Source organism: Dipodomys merriami, unplaced genomic scaffold (assembly GCF_024711535.1).
Source record: "Dipodomys merriami isolate MVZ:Mamm:240054 unplaced genomic scaffold, mDipMer1.0.p SCAF_420, whole genome shotgun sequence".
Taxonomy (NCBI): domain Eukaryota; kingdom Metazoa; phylum Chordata; class Mammalia; order Rodentia; family Heteromyidae; genus Dipodomys; species Dipodomys merriami.
In genome coordinates this window covers 919,144-940,294 of record NW_027205827.1, presented here as the reverse complement: position 1 = coordinate 940,294, position 21,151 = coordinate 919,144, and the positions used below count along the sequence as shown (strand labels likewise).

Below are 21,151 nucleotides of genomic sequence, written 5' to 3'. Positions count from 1 at the left end.
GGACTGCAGAAACGGAAGAACTTCACTCATTGCAAGCTTGGGTAGAGTGGGTCTTTCCTGAATGAGGAGCACCAGAGGGAAACCAGCATGTGAACCAGACAGGCCTGGGTTCAAGTTACTACTTACCATCTTGGTGCCCACAGTGGGGGAAACTGAGCCTCAAAGAGGCATAGATTCTGCCCCAAAGCCTCACAGTGGGTAAAGAGTAAACAATAAAGGAAATCCTGCTGCTGGCCTATAGCCTGCCTGAAGAAGGAGGGCCTGAGCAGGAAGGAGGAACTAGAGAGGGGCTTGGGTTGAGTGGGGATGGGATATGCCAGCAGGAGTGGTCTGACCTACTGTCTACCTTCATTCAGTGGAAGAGCCCTGAGGAGTGGAGGTGCTTATGACAGACTGAGCTTCCTCAGGCCTGGGGAGATGGTGCAGCTCGTTGGAAGGTGGGAAGTCTGGGCCCGGAAGTGACAATTGAGCTGGGCTAAGCAAGAGGCAGACACTCGGTGTTCTGTGAGCTACCTTCATACTGGCTGGAAAACTTCTGCAGTATCAAAGGACACCCAAGCCAAGCATGGTGCAGCTCATTTTTAGATCCAGCAACTCGGGAGGACCTCAAGCTTCAGGCCAGCCTGGGCAAAGTTAATGAGAATCCATCTCCTAAAATAATATATAAATGAAAGAGCTGCAAGATGTGAGTGGTAGAGTACTTGCCTAGCATGTGAAAGGATCTGAGTTGTTTCCAGCATGGAAGGTAGGGAGGGAAGGAGGGAGGGGAAGGGAGCAAGCAAACTCAGATGGTAATATATGCCTGTAGTCCCCACTACTTGGGAAGTTGAGATGGGAGGATTCCTTAAGTCCATTCATTCAAGACAAGCCAGGGCAACACAGTGAGATCCTGTCTCAAAAAACAAACAACAACAACCACCTATTCCTCTAAAAAAGACTTTACAGTTAGGTACAATGAAATGCCTGTTCTACAGGAAGTGAAAGAAGCCCCAGTAGAGCAAGGCCTTGTTCAGAGATCTGTGCACAGACAGGCCAGGTCCTAGAACCACCAAGTACCCACTCCAAATTCCCTTTCCCTTGTTTTTCCTTTCCTGCTTCTTCCCAGTCTCATCACAGAACATCCCTCAGGCTTAAGAAATGGATTCTGGTTTTCCTTCCTGGAATCCAGGGTACTACCATTGCTGATGAAGAGAGCTAGACACTGATTGTGTAAGCAGTTCTATGAATGGTGCATCTTTTCAGGCCCAAGTCAGCAAGGTTTCTCGAGCCTCCTAGAGCCCACCAGGCAGGGCCAGGTAGAGGGACAGGACAGATATGCCACAAGAATCATCTGATCTCTCTCTCTCTCTCTTTTCTAGCAGCAATTGACTGCCCCTCCCTTGGCCTCTCTTTTCACTTTGGCAAAGCGGGGTTAGTAGCAATTACTTTACACCCCCGACCCCCATCCCCAGGCTTCCTGGGCTTTGGAAATGGAAGAATGACAGACAGGAAGAAGAGAATGAAAAGGAAGAACACAGAAACTTCTGGTGAATAAAAAATGGAAATATTCAAGTGCACAATATAATCTGGCATTGGCTTCCATTTTAGATTGGTTTTGGAGCGTTTTCTTTTGCCTTCTGTTTCTCCTTCCCCTTCTCTTCCCCTTCTCCTTTCCTTTCCCCTTCCTCTTCCCCTCTCCTTCCTTCCTTTCTTAATAAGGTCTCAGTTGAGTGCTCAGTGGCTCATGCTTGGAATCTTGTAATTCTAGCTACTCAGGAAGCTGAGATCGGAGGCTTGTGGATTCAAAGCCAGCCCAGGCAAGAAAGCCTGTGAGGCTGTTATCTTTATTTAAGCATCAAAAAAGCCAGAAGTGGAACTATAGCTCAAGTCATAGAGTGCTAGCTTTGAGTCAAAAAGTTCAGGAACAATGCCCAGGTCCGGAGTTCAAGTCCTAGATTGGCACAAAAAAAAAAAAAAAAAAAAAAAAAAAGAAAGAAAGAAAAGAAAAAGAAAAAAAAGAAAGAAAAAAGGATAGGGTCTCACTATCACTATCTTCCTGCCTCACTGTCCCAAGTGCTGGGATTATAGATGTGTGCTATAGGGCTTGCCTCTCGGCTTGAGTTAAAAAGCCCCACAAGTCAATGCTACCCCTCGCACACAATTTGTATGGCCTTAGGCTGGTTATTTGAGTTTTTCTGGCTTTCAGCTTCCTTACCTCCAAACTGGGGTGGATAGCACCCACTACACAGGGTTGTTTGAGATCTGAGCCACACCGCCTTAGTAAAGAAGCTTCATGGATTCACAACCACAAAAGGATTCTCTTCTCCCAGTCTGACTCCAAACCCTGGGTCCCCAGCAGTCCCCTCCCCTCCCAAGCCCCTTCTGCTCCAGCCATCCCCACCAAAATGAACCTCGCTGGGCAGGACAACTCAGAGAATTAAAACATGCAATCAAACAGCTTCTTGACGGGAAATGCTTTGGAAATTTTCGGCTCCATTTACTTCTCAATCTAATTTTGTCCTCCGATGCACATTATGCGCGAGATGGGATCTCATGTGGTTTGCCCAGCATTCCATACACCAGCAGGAGGCACCCGGCGACTCAATTGCTGCTCCTGTCTCTCCTGACCATGTGAGAGGCATAAAGAGGGCACCCAGCAGGCTGGGGGGGCACCCCTGGGTAAGAGGGCCTGGCCTGGGCACCCTGGAACCTGCTGGCCCCACCTTTCCACCAACAGCCTTGGATCCGGGATGATGGGACATTTATCTGCAGCCAAACCCCAGTCACAACATGGATTCCCGTTACCACCCCCTGCGCGGCCCTGACCTTCTCTAGTTGGACTATGCGCTTCTCAGCTCCCCCTGTCCTGGATCAAGCTCAGACCCTCACTCAACCATTGCTTGGAGCTGTATAGCACCAAACCCCACCTCTATCCTAGTCCTAAACAGCTTATTCTCCCTCAACTCACCCTCCAAGCCTTAGCAAATGGTGCTGCAGCACCTGACAGACACCCAGGTAACTCTGCCATTATTACCTCTGGTGGGAGAGCCCTCCTAGTTAGCCTAGGGCCACCCTTTCCCCATCCCACATTCCCTTCTTGGTGCTTTGACAGCCCATACACACACTTCTATGTCCTCTTGCTGTCAGTTTGCATGGGACAGCTGTCTCCTAGAAGACACTAGCTTAACCACTTCCAGCTCAAAGACAGTGTCCTGTTCACCTGTGTTTCCTTGTGGTCAGAACCCAGCTGAGGCTAAATACCCATTAGCACAGAGAATGTTTTCCCAGCCCCTCCTCTGGTCTCAGCCTGTGGTAAGTGATGGAAATTTTGTGTCCATAAAAATAGGGAGATTTTTCTTTGTGCACACATGCTGCTTTCCATCCTCTTCATCTCATAGAAGAAAAGCTGCCAACCAAGGCCCGGAAGCCACATAGGCTCTATCTAGCCAAGGAGCAATGTCCCCTGGCCGCCCTCATGACTCCCAGTGGGTTGGGGCCATTGGGTCCTTGTTTATTTCCTCCCCCTTGCTCTTCCCACAATCCAGGAGTTTACCACAACTCACTCAAGTCCCACAGGATTATGAACTAGACCTTCCTTGTGCTTCAAGGCTCAGCTGTCACAACCCCCATCCCAGAATCTATTGTGATGATCCCCATTTTCATTTGAGTGGTTCTGGTCTATGTACACATACCCCTGGGTTTTAATTTAATGCTGCCTCAAACCCTGGGGCGAGGAATAGACTATAATAGATAAATGACTCAGAGAAGGAAACTCCTAACTGCCAAAGCTGGTGGATAGTCCCCACCACTCATTGTCTTGGATTTCTTTTCCTGTCTCTAATTATTCAAACTTTTTTTTGTCCACTGGACATCATTGTATACCTTTCTCCTATTTAGGAAAGTTTATATTTTAAGATTTCAGGCTTCTCAATGAGTAAAGTGGCATATGCCTATAATCCCAGCACATGACAAAATGAAGCAGAAAGATCACAGGTCCCTGTCCAGCTTGGGTTATATAGAAAGATCCTGTCTCTAAAGAAAAGATCTTGAGTTCAAGGTCAGCCTGGTTGACATAGTAAAAGCTTGTTTCAAAAGAAAATAATCAATTAATTAAGGTGGCAAATGTATCAGAAACATGGTTTCCCAGCCTGCCTTGCAGATAGGCCAGGACACATTTCTGGGTCCACCAAGAAGACACATTTGTGTGACTCTAATCATAAGCTAGTGACACAAAGAAGCAGACCCATGTGGAGTCTACGTGCTAAACAGAGGTGGCATCTAGTGCTCACTGACTGTGGGCTGAAGGCCAGGTGTACAGGCCAGTGTGGCAAACTTGTATGGTACAAGGGCAATTCCTGGCAAGGAGGCCTCCAAGTTTGGCTCATGGCTCTCTTAGAGAGCCTGAGAGCCCTAATATTCTTAGATTAATCCATTCTCTGCTTGATGTTTATAGTTAAGATCTGGGACTCTATGATCTGCTTTCTCAGGCTTCCTCTCTCTCTAGTTCTTTCCCAGATCCTCTCTTCTCAACCTAGGTCATCTCTACATCTCCATCAAGTGACCCAGATCCATTCACCACTTCTAATCCTGTAACTTCCATATCCATAGCTCCAGCTCTGACCCTTCTTCTACTGCCCTCTAGCAATTTCTACTGGGTATCGTTAGGGACCACAAAGACAAAATATCCAACAGCTCCCTTCATCAACAGCTCCCTAACATCTTTGACTCAGCCACTGGCTCCATTCTCCACTCTGTCTTCCAACTTTAACCATGACTTCAGCCTCCCACCTATCCCTCTCTTAAGATTATTTGCAATTCTACCTTTCCACACTTTTCCTCTACCTGAGTCTCCACAGCCTGGGTGCAGACCCTTATCCTTTCTTTCCTGGGATTCTGCAACTTTCTTTATGAGCTCAGATCTTTTTGCTGAGTCTTCTCATCAGTGTGTCCATCTTCTGTTAAGACCTGAAGAGATTTCTTTGAAGATGCAAATGTAAAGGCCTTGGAGGCTCCTCAGCATCTGGAGGCTCTGATCTCAGCCACTGTGACTCCTCTCTCTTGACTTCTGTTGTTTCTGCTCCAATGCTTATGCTCTCCTCTAGCCTCTACCTTGCTGTTCTCTCTGCTTGGAAGCTCTTCTCCACTTTTCTCCCAAACCTGGCTAATTCTCACTCATTTCAGTGATCATTACCTCCTATAGAAGCTTGCCTAGCCACCTCCCATACAACCCCAGGAAGGTGTGGACAGCCCTCCTTGTGCTCCTGTGATAGGTCACCTGACACTTTCATTGTCATTCTAGCTTTTCAATATGTTTACTGAGCACTTTTACTGGGCAAGAACCTCACTAAGGAATATACATGCACAATCCCATTTAATCCTCCATACACTTCTAGGCATGACACTGAGCATCCAAAAATTTAGGTGACTTTCCTACTCTCACCCTCAAAACACAACAGGGGTGGGGAAGTATTGAGAGTTAGAACCCACCCTAAATTCCTGATGTTGATGTTTCATGGCTCACCCTTGAAAATTCCTACAGCATGTACCTGGTTGGCATCACCACAGCCAAGCTACTTTGTCCTGCAAAGCCTCAGTTTCCCCTTCTATAAAATGAAGATCAAGTCTTCCCTTGATTCCTCCCAAGAATCTGAAAGTTACAGATGTGAAATCACTTGGTGAGCCCTGAGAGGTGGTGTATGAGTAGGAAGGTATTAGCAGACTTGTAAGGAGCTGTCCCAGTGAGCAATTTCTTTGCTCACCAGACACGCAAAGCCCTTCTATTCCCTCCTTCTTTTAGAGTGAGGTGAGGGGCAGGCTCCCATTTCCTCCTGGAGGTGGGAGGCTGGGATATTTAAAGTCACCATCTATCTATTCCCATCCCCCTTCCCTAAACACAATTGTGACAGTCAAGCAAAGAAAGGAAAGAGAGGGGGGGAAATCCATAAATGCTGGGCAAAGCAGAGGCCAGTGGAATTCTCCAGCTCCTGACCACCAGTTAGTGACGTCAGGATTTATAACTGTATTAAATGGGGTGACAGGCAGCCTTGATATATCAGTTCCCCTTCTTCCCAAATCACAGACAATAAAAGCTTTGGCAGTGAAAGTCATTCATCATCATAAAGACCTGAGACATCCCAGTCATCAATTTCACTCACATCCTTAATACACTGGAGAGAGTGTAGGAGTTGAGCACCTCAAGGGGGGGGGGGGGAGGAGGGAAAAACACGAAGGGAGATTGAACAGGAATAATTACAAAGGTCAAAGAAGGGATTCACCCAGGAGGTGCTGTGAGAAGGGCTGCACCCTGCTGGATATATAACCAGGCCACACAGAAACTAGACGTTCAATGGACTAGTCCTTGGACAGGCTCAGGGAACCTGAGGTAAAAGCAGCCAAAATGGAACTGCAATAGAAGAGCTGGGCATTCTGGGAACTATATTCAGGATGCAACAGCTTAGGTTGAGTACTTGGATACCCTCTATTACCTACATTACTACAAGGAGATTCTGAAGTAATGAAACCATAGGCATCTTTTCATAGCCTATCCCCATATTGGAACAGCAGACTATCTATGCCTACTGTGGTCCTCTTTTGAGCAATTCTCAAAGACTGACACTAACTGGTGGTAAATGATAGCAAAATATTTTCAGTCTACCCGGCTAATGTTGTTCCTAGAGCCCTAAGTGCTTCCTCTACAAGCCCTATCACACCCCAAACCGTCTGTTTCCCCTACCACCACCACAGATCCAGACACCTTGATCCTACATGGAGGGCAGAGATCCAGGAAAGAACGACACAATGTTCAAGGTTCCAAGTGATGATGTCAGCTCTCCTTCCTGGGCCACCTCTTCCTGTCATCATTGCCAAGGCACCCACTGGGCTGTCCATCCCTCAGCAGCAAGGAAATGCTTGGTCTCTTCTATCCTATTGGATGGCTATAACAGGAAGCCTCTTAGGCATGGGGGTGAAAATCTGGAGGCTTCCACTGGTTATTCTTGAAAAGAACCAGACTTAGGACATATGGCCTTCCCCTAGGCATGCCCAGAAAATGGGTTAAAGGAAAGTGATAACAATTAATTCTCTCTTGATTTTTTTCTTCCCTGAAAATAAAACAACAGAAGAAAGCTTGGATGTAGGTGGGGAGTAGGTTGTGGTGCCAGACTCTCCACACTGGACAACAAACAGCCCGCAGGGTCAGGGTGTACTGGGAGCCCTAGGATTCTCCAGGTGACCTAATCTAGCTTGGAACATGATGTAATGACAGAGTCTATGTTTCCCAAACAAGACAGAGCCTGCTGTGTCTGCCCATCTACAGAGTATAGCCTGGTGGAGTCTGGCCAGGCTTTATGTTCCCTGTAGCAGGGGAAAGGTAACTGGCAAAGGCACCTATTTGGGAGAGTGAACCAGCACAAGGCCCTTAAAGCAGATATCACCCAAGATGAAGACAAGCCAGGTCAGACCTGGTGTTCATATGCGGCCCTAGATCCACCCACAGGTGTTGGATGTGCTCTGTTTCTCAGGGCCCAACCAGAGCAGGATCTGCCACACTCAGCCCTCCTCTGTCAGATTTCCTGCCTGCTAGTAGGGGCAGGCTCAGTGGTTCAGCAAGTGGCCTTGGATTCTGATTGCCCAAATGAGAATCCTGCTTTTACTACTTATAAGCTGTACAATGATGTTGAACAAGTATCTATTCTTTTCTGTGCCTCAGTTACTGTACAGTAAAATGGAGAATATCTGTTTCTCAGGTTGTTGTGCAGATTAGACAAGTCACTAGCAAGTGCTTAGAAGCTATGCCCAGTAGGATGCAAGTATTATTTGTTGCTACTACTGATAATTTTTGTTTTTTGGGGGCCCATGCTAGGTGCCAACACTACCCTGAGGTGTGTCACGTGAGCATATCCTGGGCCATGGACAACAGGGATTGGCACAAAAGAGATCAGTGACCTGGAAAGACAGACACTTCCCTTGACAGACTTTTTCCAACAGGGAGCAGATACCCTAAGAACTCAGGGTGAAATCATCCTCACTAAACATTTATAGAGATAAATGAGAGAGTGCCTCCTTCTCCCTCCCCCCCACCCCTCCCCAGGATTTGAACATTGTGGTAGGGAAGAGGCTTCAGATAGTAGAAGCTAATGCATTTGGGTAGAAATAATAATTACGATAATATCATGAAATCAAATGTGCCTTTTTGCTCGCCATAGATATGTATGTGAATGTGTGAATCATATCAATAACCTTGACAATGACCTAGAAGGGTGGAGTGTGGAGCAATTAGTAACAACCAATCAGAATAGTTTATCCATCTATCCAATATTTCTTCAGTTCTTACTATATTCCAAGCTCTACACTAGGCCAGCTGGAGGAGGCAAAGACGTTGTAATCTCATGTGTAAGCAGGATGGAAAGACACAAAGAATTATAAATCAAGGCACAATGAGATAACTGGCATTGTGGAGGTCTGATTCAGGGCAGAGGTGAAGGAGTATCACTTCTGACTGAAGTAATTAGGGAAGGCTTCCAGGAGGAGGTAGCATCTGGGGTCTGTTATCAGTAGACACACACTGAGAAGGCACACACTGAGGTAGGTAGCCTGCATAATCCTAGGTCCTTCTGCAGGCCAAGCCCTGGACCAGCTCATGTTCACTTCCTTCTAAGTGGCTGGCTCTCAGTGAACTCCCATGAAAGGGTACTGTTCGTTATGATTTGGGGTGATACTTGCACACCCTTTTCCTCAGGTGTGTTTCACCACAGTTCTGTGAGAGGCTCAGAGAGGATGAGGCTTTCTCAGCATTCCTGGGAGTTGTGGCAGAGTCAGGGCAAAGATCTGTAGTCCTGACATTAAGTCAATCTAATGCTCTTTCTTTCAGAGAAGCATCCTAAGTAAGCAGAGAACCTAAAAGAAGCAACAGCTTGGAGTTAGCGCTAAGCATGACTGGGTTGGAAGAGGGTAAAAAAGATAGGCCTGGATTTGAGGATTCTGCTGAGCAGCTTCACAGATGGGGCAGACAGATGGTAGTGGACAGTTAAGCATAGGAATGAGGAGAGGAGAGGAGAAGGGAGGGTAGAGGAAGAGAGAGAAGGGGAGGGAAAGTTCAAGTCTGGAAAGGCAAAGGTTAAGTTGGGTGTGAAGGAAAGAGCACTGGAATAGGAGTCAAGAAATGGGGGCTCCAGATATATGCCACTTTGGGAGTTGTCAGGCCTCGGTATCCCTAATCTGTTCAATGAGAGTTGCATAAAATGATAGTTAAGTGCGCATCCAGCATTCGAAAGTCTCTTGTCTCTGGGTACCTGGAGAGGCTACAACATATCATTAGAGGAGCCAGGGTGAGAATCAACAGGTGCTGGTAGAAATAGTGGGAAGCAGGTGTCTCTCCCTCACTGGTAGTGACTCCCAGTAGACTAAGGGACACAGAGTGCTCAAGAAGACTTATATCAGGCCCTAGGGAGTGTGGTATGCAAAATGACGCCCCCTTCAAGATGTCTACAATCTAATCTCCAGAACCTGTGAATATGTTATCCTACATGGAAAAATACTCTTGATTAAATTCTTAGGGGATATGTATGTGCATGTGCGTGTGCGTGTGTGTGTGTGTTGGTACTGGGCTTGAACACAGGCCTTTATACTATTGCTTAGCTTTTTTGCTCAAGGCTAATGCCATAACACTTGAGCCACAGCTCTACTTCCAGCTCTTTACTAGTTAATTAGAGATAAGAATCTTAGGGACTTTTCTGCCCTAGCTGGTTTTGAACTGTGATCCTCAGAGCTCAGCCTCCTGAGTGGCTAGATTTATAGGTGTGCGCCATTGGAGCCTGGCTAAATTAAATCTTTAGAGAGGTAAGGTCATCTCAGATAACCAGAGTAGACCCAGTATAAGGACCTTTATGGGATGGAAAATGGAGAGTCACCAAGAAAAGATATGACAATAGAAACAAGGCAGGGACAAAATACTGCTCTGCTGGCTTTGATGGATGGGAAAGGGGACTGCAAGGACAGGCATCTGGAAGCTAGAAAAGGTAAGGAAATAGATTCTCGCCTAGAGCCTCCAGAAGGAACACAAGTGCTCCTACAACACCTTGATTTTGGACCTTCTGACCTCCAGAACTGTAAGATAATAAATTTGTGTTAGCCACTGAGACTGTGGTAATTTGTTACAGCAACAACTAGAAACTATGACATAAGGTGAATGGAGTGTCCAGAACAGGGAGCCAGCAAGCCTATTCTACTGGGGGAAGATCCCACCCCTAGTAGCTCTTCTGCTATCTCCTTGCTCCTGAGTTCCACACCTTCAGAACAACACTTAATTCACATTACAGGATCTTATCCCCCTTGTACAGATGAGGAAATTGTGGCTCACATCAAACAGCTGAGACACAAAGGCTGCCCATTCCTAAGTGTTAGAGCTAGGACTCTAAGCCAGAATCCATACTAGAAGCTACACAATGTGATTAGCTTCGCAGACTCAGATGGCAGCCCAACTATGCTTTAGAAAAAACACAAGAGAGCTTTGTTGGGATCCTTGTGATGACACTGAGCTCATTACTAACAGAAGTAGGAGACTAGAAGGAGAAAAGCCCCCCTTCTACCTGGGTGCCTTCAGGCACTTTCTTTACCTGATAGTTGGACAAAAATAATACCTATGTTTCAAAAAGTAAAAGTTTAAATGATCTAACACATATATTCAATAAGTGTTTGCTTTCATTATTACCTCTGGAGACAGCCTATTAAGCTTTTGGAGTGAGCTCAGGTGGATAAGAAACACTTCTTGGTGTAGAACTAAAGTAGGGTTCCCTATGGCTTCCTCCTGGTCCCCTCAACAGTCTTATCTCCTATCCCCACTGCCCTGAGCATAGAGGAGGAAGCAGCCAGAACCCAAGACTCTGCCATCTCTAAGCCAGCAGCTCTGAACCTCTGAGGATGACACGGTTTCCTGCTCTCTCCTCTCCTGTCCTCTGCAGCTCCGTGGATAAGATACTGAGAGGGATTCATCCTTCAGCCCTGGGGATATGGGCTGAGTCCAATGTATGGCTAGAGAAAAATCCACAGTGTTTCATTCACATCATTAGCGGGGACAGAAGTTCTTTACTGATAGGTTAGGGTACCCATACAAATATAAAGTAAAATTTTCAAAAAATACACAGTATATAGAGTATAAACCCATTTGTGGGAGATAAATGACATGTTTAACCTGTTGTGTGCTTCTTAAGCATAGAAACTATTATGAAAAGATATATGCCTATCTGCCAACTCTGTCTACACCTGCAGATAAATTAGAAATGGAAGAGATATGGTCACAGCTCACTCTACATATTTCTTTTTTTTTTTTTTTACATATTTCTTAACTAGAATGGACTTGTATTACTTTTTGGTTAAAAAAGAAAATTGCATTTTTATTAGTTATGCAAAGGCAAGGGGTGCTTGTTGTGACATTTTCACGCATATTCTGTATTCTAATCAATTTCCCCTTTTCCATCTCTCTCCCCTATCCTCTAAAAGGAATTACGTTTAATGAAGGGGGATGGTGAGAGATTAAGTCAGATTTCAAAACTGAGTGCATGGCTCCCCTGAGCAGCTTAGACAGTGCCTCCTCTATAAAACCTTTCCCCACCTTACAATCATAGAAAAGCCTCACCATGCACTGGTGGCTCATGCCGGTAATCCTAGCTTTGCAAGAGGCCGAGATCTAAGGATCATGTGACAAAGCTAGCCAGGGCAGAAAAGTCCATGAGACTCTTAACTCCAATTAACCACCAAGAAAGCTAGCAATGGTGCTGTGGCTCAAGGACCAGAGCAGTAGCCTTGAGTAAAAAGGCTCAAGGACAGTGTCTAGGCCCTGAGTTCAAACCCCAAGACTGGTGTGCAAAGTTGGGGGGCTGGGAAGGAAAGGAGGTAAGATTCCCTCCTCCACACCCCAGGGTGGTAACTGTTTCTTTTAGGGCTTTGTTTTGTTTTACCTTGTACAGGTCCATGTTCACCTCCCCTTAGGACTCAGAACATTCAGAACAGACTCTGCAATCCTCAGGACCTGTCCTAAGCTAACACAAAGGAAAAATTCAGTTTTGATGGAGAGATGAAGGAAGGAAGGAAGGAAAGAAGGAAGGAAGGAAGGAAGGAAGGAAGGAAAGAAGGAAGGAAGGAAGGAAGGAGGGAGGGAAGGTATATAAATTACCTAGGCACTATTGTTTGATGCCTTTGTTTCTCTAGACAATGAGAAGGCATTGGAAATCTCTGACCAGTAGAACTAGCTAATGAAATTGCTATTTTAGGAAGATGGATCGCATCTGGGTGGGCTGGGAAGCTGGAAGCCCAGAGACCTGCTGAAGTCTATTTGGAAAGGTCGGCTTCCAAGCTGCCTGCAAGTGCAAAAATCTATGAGGGCATTACCAGGGCCATCCAGCTTTGTTTATTTTTATCCTATGAAATACAAGGTCAGAAACAAGTAGAGCACTTTCTATGGAAATTATTTTTTTTAATTGACACTGCACTTTACACAAATATTAATTCATTTATTCAACAAATCGTTCTTGGGAACACAGCTAGCCTGAAAGCAAATCATAGTTTTCTTCCATGTGCATTTTAATTATGGAGATGCTTGAATTTCATTTGGGCTTTAAAATGATCAGACTTCTGGCACCGCTGAATCCCAGAGTATCCTTGCAAACACTTAAGATTCCAAAAATCCAGCTTTCTAGGAATCTCAGAATCTATCATTGTGAGTCTCCTTAGCATTAAAAAACAAAGGCTTTAAATCCCAATGGAATTTTCCCTGCTTTGTGCTGGAATGTGAACAGCCCTGTATCTCAGGGGGCAGTTCTGGTCTTAGACATCAGGTTATCTCACAGCAGTCCAGTCATGTCTTAGCCTGGCTAGTGGTACCCTGAACACAGCAAAGCTATTGCAAAGGGTCCTGGTATCTAATTTGGACAGGGTGATGTCACTCCACTGGAATAAAGGGCTGTTTTGTTGCACATCCTGAGAACCTTGTACATGGTGCTTCAGCCCCTCCCCATCCCTCATGTACACCACATGATTTACACACCCAGCTGATCCTAGGGCAGGAAATAGCTTGAGCACTGGCCAGCAGTCAGGGACAGAAAAACTTAGCTGGAGATACATGGCAGCCTTTTCTGCTTTGAATGCTGGGGACAATTGTTGGGCAGGACTTAAAACAGGAATGGGGAATAGTGTTAGCACAGGATCAGAAACTCAGATACCCACAGGTGCCAGCAAGCTAGGGAGGCCACAGGGCTGACATGTCTGGGGCACTTAAAGGGGCAGCTCCTGTCCTCAGGGGTTGCCACAGGAGGCTGCTGACCCATGGGGACAGTCCTCCAAGTCCTCAAGAGAGGCATTTTAACTTTGCATCAAATCCCCTGATTTTTTTAAATAAAAATATTTTTATTTTAATGACTGGTTGCACATGGAACTCCTTTTGTTCTTTCTTTTTTAAAATACGTTTTTTATTGTAAAAATAGTGTAGAGAGGGGTTACAGTTACATGAGTAAGGTAATGAGTACATTTCCTATCGAGCATTGCTACCTCTTCCTTTGTTTTTCCCCTACCATCTCTTCCTCCCACCGCCTGCAACTCCTCCCTCCCTCCCCGCCCCCACAAGTTGTAAAGTTCCTTTTCAACATAGTGTCTTGTACATCTCATTGTTACAATGGGTCAACCTGTATCCCTATTTAAACATGTTGTTTTTTCCCTTCCCCTCCCCAAATTAGAAAAGTTATATACAAGATGCAGGGCACCAGAATCAATACAGTGAAAACAGGGGTTAAACCATGGGGGAGGAACAAACCAAAGAAACAAAAACAAATATCACATAGTACATTATAAGTACGTTAAAAACAATAGCAAGAAAGAAAAAAACCACTTGTGTCCCTATCTTGGGGTTAATTTCGCTTACTATCATCTTATATGGTCCTATGTACATAGCTTTTGACCTTTTCTGTTTGTCCTAGACATACACTAGTTATTGCAAATAAGAGAAACCATGGGAGCTATGTTTCTTTGGGCCTGGCTTACTTCACTTCATATAATTTTTTCCAAGTCTTTCCATTTCCTAACAAATGGGGCAATGTCATTCTTTCTGATGGAGGCATAGAATTCCATTGTATAAATATACCAAATTTTCTTGATCCATTAATCTATATTGAGGGGCATCTGGGTTGGTTCCATATCTTAGCTATGGTAAAAAAAAAAAAAAAAAAAAAAGCTGCGATAAACATAGTTATGCTGGTAGCTTTAGTATGGCCTTGTTTATGATCATTTGGGTAAATGCCCAAAAGTGGAATTGCTGGGTCAGAGGGGAGCTCTATGTAAAGTCTTTTCAGGAACCTCCATACTGCTTTCCAGAATGGTTGAACAAGTTTACATGCCCATCAACAATGCAGTAGGGTTCCCTTTTGACCACATCCCCTCCAGCATCTGTTGTTATTAGAGTTCTTGATTATTGCCATTCTAACTGGGGTGAGGTGGAATCTCAATGTTGTTTTGATTTGCATTTCTTTTATGGCTAGAGAAGTTGAGCATTTCTTCAGGTGTCTATTGGCCATTCTTATTTCCTCTTCAGAGAAGTTTCTCTTTAAGTCTTTAGCCCACTTATTATCAGGCAGTTGTTTCTTTGAGGATTTGTTGTTGGGGGATTTAATTTTTTTTTTGGGGGGTCCGGTCATGGGGCCTGAACTCTGAGCCTGGGCACTGTCCCTCAGCTCTTCAGCTCAAGGCTAGCGCTCTACCACTTGAGCCACAGCGCCACTTCCGGCTTTTTTTTTTGTTTTTTTGCTTATGTGGTGCTGAGGAATCGAACCCAGGGCCTCAGGCATGCAAGGCAAGCACTTTAACCACTGAGCCACCTTCCCAACCCCGGGATTTAATTTTTTGAGTTCTAAGTTTATTTTAGATATGAGGCCCTTGTCCATTATATGGCTAGTAAAGATCTTCTCCCAATCCGTGGGCTTTTTCTTGATCTTGCTAGCTATGTCCTTTGCCATGCAGAAGCTCTGCAGTTTCATGCAATCCCATTTGTCCAACCTTTCTTTACTTGTTGTGTTTCTAGAAAATTTCGGCCTGTGCCAAGGAGCCCTAGAGTTTCTCCTATTCCTTCTTGTAATGTTTTCAGGGTGTCTGCTTTGCCTTCGAGGTCTTTGATCCATTTGGAGTTGATTCTGGTGCAGCAAATCCCCTGATTTTAAAGGTACTTCAAATTTTCTTTCTGGTAGTTGATAAACTGACAAAGTTCACAAATTTTAAAATGTAAATGATATTCAATTAAAAAGCACTCTTTTTCCCTCCTCATGCCTAAACATGATTGTTAAGATCCTAAGGATCTTCTCAGAGTTTCCTTAACTTACAGAAATAGAAATATGCATTGGCATGGTTTGGATATGCTTTACACAAAAGGTAGTCTGTGGTAAAGATCATCATTTCTGTTTTTTCTTTTTTATGAACGATGTATTGCAAAGACCCTTCCCCATCGTAACTTAAAGACTGTCCTCTTTCTACAACTGTATTTAGTACATCCATTGTACAGGTGAACTAATCCTTAACAAGTCTGATGTTAAAATGATAAAGCTATTTTTTTTTTGCAAAACTGGGATTTGAACTCAGTGCCTCAGGCTTGCTGGGTTTACATAATACCTCTGGGCCACATCTCCATCCCTGTTTCTTACAGGTTATTTTTAGGATAAGTCACTTGCTTCCCACCTGAGCTACCATCTGTCTACTTTTAGTGTTCTCGTCATTGCTGAGATCACAGATATGCACCACCACATCCAGCTTCCCTCCATGGAGATAGAGTCTTACAGACTTTTCCTGCACAGGCCAGCCTAGTACCATGATCCTCCCAATCTAGCCTCCTACATAGCTTGAAGTGACAGGCATGTGCCACTCTGTGCCCTGCTATGGGCTGAGGTCTTTCTAACTTTTCTTCCTGACCTCAAACTCTGGTCCTCTCATTCTTAGCCTCCATATAGTTATTTATCAGCATGAACCACTGGTGTCCAGATATGTCTTTTTGTAATATTCAAAAAAATCAATATACAGACCATATAGTCTTTGAGTTGTACCTTAGGGGCACATGCCAGACTGAGGGTCTTATTGGGCACTGCTTAAGTCTATGAGATCATGGCATGGTTGCCAGCATTGCCTATGGAAACCTCAGCTTCCCATCTGTGAATCGAAAGGAAATCCTTTCACCGATAAGAGCTTCTCGTAAGCTCTTTGCCCTTGAAATTCCCAACAGCAGAGATGTCCAAGCCCTGATAGGGAACTAACCCCTGCTGGGTCAAAAAGCAAGCTTCCTATCTCTTATAGTTTCCACTATTTCTGAGATGCCTCCCTACCCCCAGGGTCTAATTTAGATATAGGCTGAACCCAATGGGCACAGAGAGAATAACAGTCCCACCTTTAGACATCTCCATTCATTCATCCATACATTTACTAGGCATCATCTGAGATATCATCCACTGAAAGTTCCTTTCCACCAAATCATCCCAAAACTTCTTCAGATCTCTAATTGAATCGCATTGCCTTTCTAAAAAGGTCTTACTTCATCCACCACCACATCAGTATACCACCACCTCTCAGCCCCAGCCTCTCATGATTCTTTCCCTCTGTTTATTTTCTTCAGAGCACATGCATTACGAAACACATTGCATGTTCATTGTGTTTACTGTAGTTTGCCTTGCTCTCCCCAGCAGGAGAGCCCAGTGAGGGCAGGTGCTATCTCCCAGCATCTCTATCTAGCCCCAGAATAAGAGTCCAATAAACAGTAACTGCTGAAATTACCCTCCCTCTCCAATGCACACAGCAACTCAGTAGCCCAGGGTCTTCCTCGGGAAGCACATGGCTGAGCATGCAGTCCTGGCTAGCGTGCTGCATTACAGCTTTTACTGCAATTTTTCACACCCCTTGGCAGCCCAGGTACACAGGCATTTCTCATATTCTTCCTTTCATTATTCATTATGACTTCAGTGGGAGAGAAGAGGTATTTAGTTGTGTCTGATGAGCCTCAAAAAAGGCTCATAAAAAGTGGGTCAAAGGAGGTGTTCCCCATGGAAAGATGAACAATCGGCTGTTCAAAGCTGCCTGGCGCCTGGCCAGAGGAAACATGAGGAGGGGGCAGAGTACATCTGAGTGTGAAGCCTCATCAGGAAATCCCCCAGAGTCGTTCAGCAGAGAAGGTTCCCTATCACACAGCCAGAGGTGCTTCCGCAGTGCTAGAGATTCTGAGTCTGGGAATCTTGGGTTCACAGACCCAAAGCAATACCATGTACAGTCTGAATGTTTCTGAAAAATCCTGACACAAAGCAGATATATCACTGCTCCTATACTGGACATGGGTACCCCAAACATGTGGGGGAAAAAAGTCACCTGTAGCACTCATATTTCTGCTCCCTCTGCCCCTTGGCCAGATGTCCTGATGTCTCCACCCAGAATCTTCCTGTGGTGTTCTATAGGGTCAGGACCTTTTAGGAATCCCTGAGAGAGTATACCCCCCCACACACACAGGATTGACACGGGGAACATTTCTCTATGACTTATGCCCTCAGGACACAGGCAAAGGTAGGGATCCTTCATACATTAGCCTAGAAAAGTATCCATAATTCCCATGTGCTCAGAGAAAGCCTTAGACCCCGAGGCCTGGGTCACCCACCAGCCTAGTGCTTCCTAACCCTGTTGGACCCAGGGAGGCCTTGTTCAGTCTCCCCCTGTCATTTCATTCTTCTGATCACACAGTCCCCAAGGGAAGAGGCTAGCAAGGTCACACAGACTGATCCTGCTCCTTTGTTCTCCCAAGCAAAATGTTGGGTGGGCACATCTGGAAACAAGACTGCCAGCTCTCTGGCCAGTGGGGAGGCAGGCAAAAGTCGGGAGCCTGGCACCCTTCCCGAGGTCCTCTCTGGCAGGTAGGCACAGTAGCTGTCCCATCAGCGGGCCTGTGGCTCAAGGGCACACCTGCAGGTAATTAGTCCCAATCAGGAGAGGCCCAAACTGCTGACAGTGCAGGAACCAGCTGACCATGTCACCAGTTCACAAATGGTGAGTAGTTTCTGAACCGTGGGCCTGCTAGTAGAGCAGGGGTTTCGCTTAATATTTAATGCTGCATATAAACGGTGGAGAGTAATCGACTTGTTCTCTAATGAGATCTTCCTTGGGTAGCCTGGAGTGTTAGAGCAGAGATGGAGCAGGCTGGGCAGGGGTACTCTTCAGCCCCCAGTAGAGCCCAGGGGCTTACAGTTCAACTGAGCACCTACAGGAACCTTGGGGTAGGAAGTGAACACAGGTGAGTTGGAAGACTGACTTCCTCTGAAGACTTCAGAACTTTGTCAGCACAGCCACTAACATATGTAGAGTGACATGCAGCCCACCAATAGCCCTCCAAGGATTTCCTTCAAGGTGTTCTAACAGGTTTCAGTGGAGTCAATAGCGTCCCCTAGAGGACATTGTGAAATTCTGTGAGGCTCTTAGATACTGGAGGGGCATGAATTGCTGGCTTGCATGGAATAGTTCCACACAATGAATCATCTTCTTCCATCCTGCACTATTGTCATGTCCTGAAAAGCATTTATGAAGCTGGAAAATCTGTTTGCAATTATTTGAATCTAGAACTGAATTTCATTTACATATAAATGTGAACTTGCAAATTCCATGGTCTCATATACTCTGAATTTTCTAGGGATGCAACTACTTTAGTATAAATTGAGCAAATCTCATGCTTCGTTTTATTTGGAACTCTGCTAAGAGTTCCTCCTGTCGGCAAAATGTGCCACTATGAGAAGGTGTAATTCCTTGGTCCACAATCCTGCATAAGGGTATGCTCAAGGTGACTGCGTTCACCATGCGTTGGTTCATGGGCAAATCAGCAAAGCCCTGAACTGTTTTGTCTTGTAGTTTAGACAGAGTAGGCACATATCAATACATATTGCTTGATTATAAGCAGTCTTGCTTTTTATTTCTCCTTTATCTCATTATCAGTGCATTGTTTAAATTTTATTTAAAATCAGATGTGAAGGCTATATTGTTTAAGTGTTTAATGTCAGGAATTCTGGGTGGGATTGGGTGGAGACCCTGCCTCCTCTCCCAAGCATAGAACCTCAATGCCTTAAAAAGCAGAAGGAAAGTTCCAAGTCCTCCCACTGAATCTTCATGTGTAAGCATCTGCTATATATCTGTTTGTTAACTCAATAATAGTTCCTTTAAAAATTATTTGTATTGTATCATATTTAAAAATTTCCCCATATTATAATATTGCATTCTACTTTTATTTTTTATTTTTAATTGTTTTTTATAAAAGTGTTGTGCAGAGGGATTGCAGTTACACAAGTTAGGTAATGAGTGCATTTCTATCTGGACAATGTCTCCCCTTCCCTTGCTCTCTCTGTTTTCCCCTTCCATCCCCACTCACAAGTTGTATAGTTCATTTTCAACATTGTGTCTAGTGAGTACCATTCCTGCATTTGTTCACTCTTTGTTCCTCTACATAATATTTTTTAACAAATTGGTTATACTTACATTCTTCTAAACTTGCTTTTTACTTAAATGTTTGTCTTAAACATTATCTTAAAAAAGTCAATACTTTTTTTGAAGGCTGCATAGTATTTCATTACATAAAAGAGCCATATTTTATTTAGATAGCTTCTATTGATGTTGTTTGCCAATATAAGCAATTATATAATTATTATGCACACAGACATCATTATGCACATATGTGAACATACCTGCAATATAAATTTAAAATTTTCATAGGCATTTTCAAGTTTCCCTCCAAAAAAATTGAACCAATTTAAACTCTTGTAACAGCACATGAATATACCTGTTTTTCATTCTCCTCCCAACATTTACCTTTATCTTTGATAAGCTAATGGAACTCTGTCTTATGAGGCTTTTTTTACTTATTGCTTTAAAATTCTGAACCAGTGTGTATTTTTTATATAAAATTGGGGCATCTACATTTTCTCTAATTCATATCTTTGCTTGTTTTGTCTACTGATCTTTTAATTATTCTTTCTTAAAAGTTCTTTATATATTAAAGAAATTAACTCTATCCATGTTCTACTTGACCACAACCTCCAGCCCCTTTTTTCTATAGATATTTTCATTTACCATCTTGCATTTATGCTCAGGCCAACGTGAACCTTGAGCCTCTTGTTTACCCTTTTCTGCATAACTGGGATGATAAGAGAATGCTATCATGCCCACATTTTTATTGGCTGATGAGACTTACAAACTTTTTACTCTAGTTGGCCTTGCAATCTTCCCAATATCTACCTATTAAGTAGCTGTTATGAGCATGTGTGAACCACCATGCCTGGTTTGAGCTAAAAAAAACTAAAGCTCTATGTGGGCCCAATTAGACCTATCCATGGGATAGATTAACCCTTTGGACAGGTATCCATCTGCTTCTTCCTTCAACTGTCAGAAAGGTGGTCAACACTAATTGGGTTATTAACCATCGAATAACCATGTGAACAAATGTATGCAAAATCTTCTTGAGACCTGCCTTAACAAGGTTTCTCAGGAATCTTGATTTCAGCCCCAAGCCCTCCTTCTGAAGGGAAGTCTACTCCAGAATTTCATTTAGTCATTACAAGGAGCCTAAGAGACCAGGAGGCCAGAGACCAGGTGGAAACATTGAGGCCCTAAGCTGTGTCCAAAAGAGGATCACAAGGGGGTGAAAGATAGGATGAGCCACCAGATTATCCTCATGGCAGAGTGGCCCTGGTATTGGCTGGCCATACCACTGCTCCCTGGAAAGATACTGCTCACAGTGCATTGTCTACCAGCCCACAGGGTCATCCTGCCACCTTAGACTGGACCCAATGGCCCTGACCCACATGTGTCCCACAGCCACTCTCTGTGTGTGATACTGAAAGGTTAGATGCCCTCCTGGAGCTGGCAGCTGAGTCCATCCTATAGACACAGTGCCCAATGCTGATGAGCCTGAGTGCCAAGAGTCTCTCAGTCACAACAGGCCACAGAGAAGACTCTGAGAGAAGTAATGACAGCACATTTATTAGGTGCTTACTGTGTCCTAGAAAAGTCCAAGCACCTTGTACATGTGAACCTGTCTATTCTCACACCAGCCCTAGATGATGTTCCCATCATAAAGATCAGAAAAACCACAGCCTGGAATTCTTATCTGACTAATCAAGATAACAGCTAGTAA

The 21,151-nt window shown here is 44.5% G+C and overlaps 1 protein-coding gene across 1 annotated transcript in view; it reads right to left on the bottom strand.

Annotated features, from left to right (window-relative positions):
- LOC138807557 (paired box protein Pax-5-like) overlaps positions 1 to 21,151 on the bottom strand; it is a 137,447-nt gene that overhangs the window by 12,973 nt on the left and 103,323 nt on the right. The window lies entirely within an intron of this gene.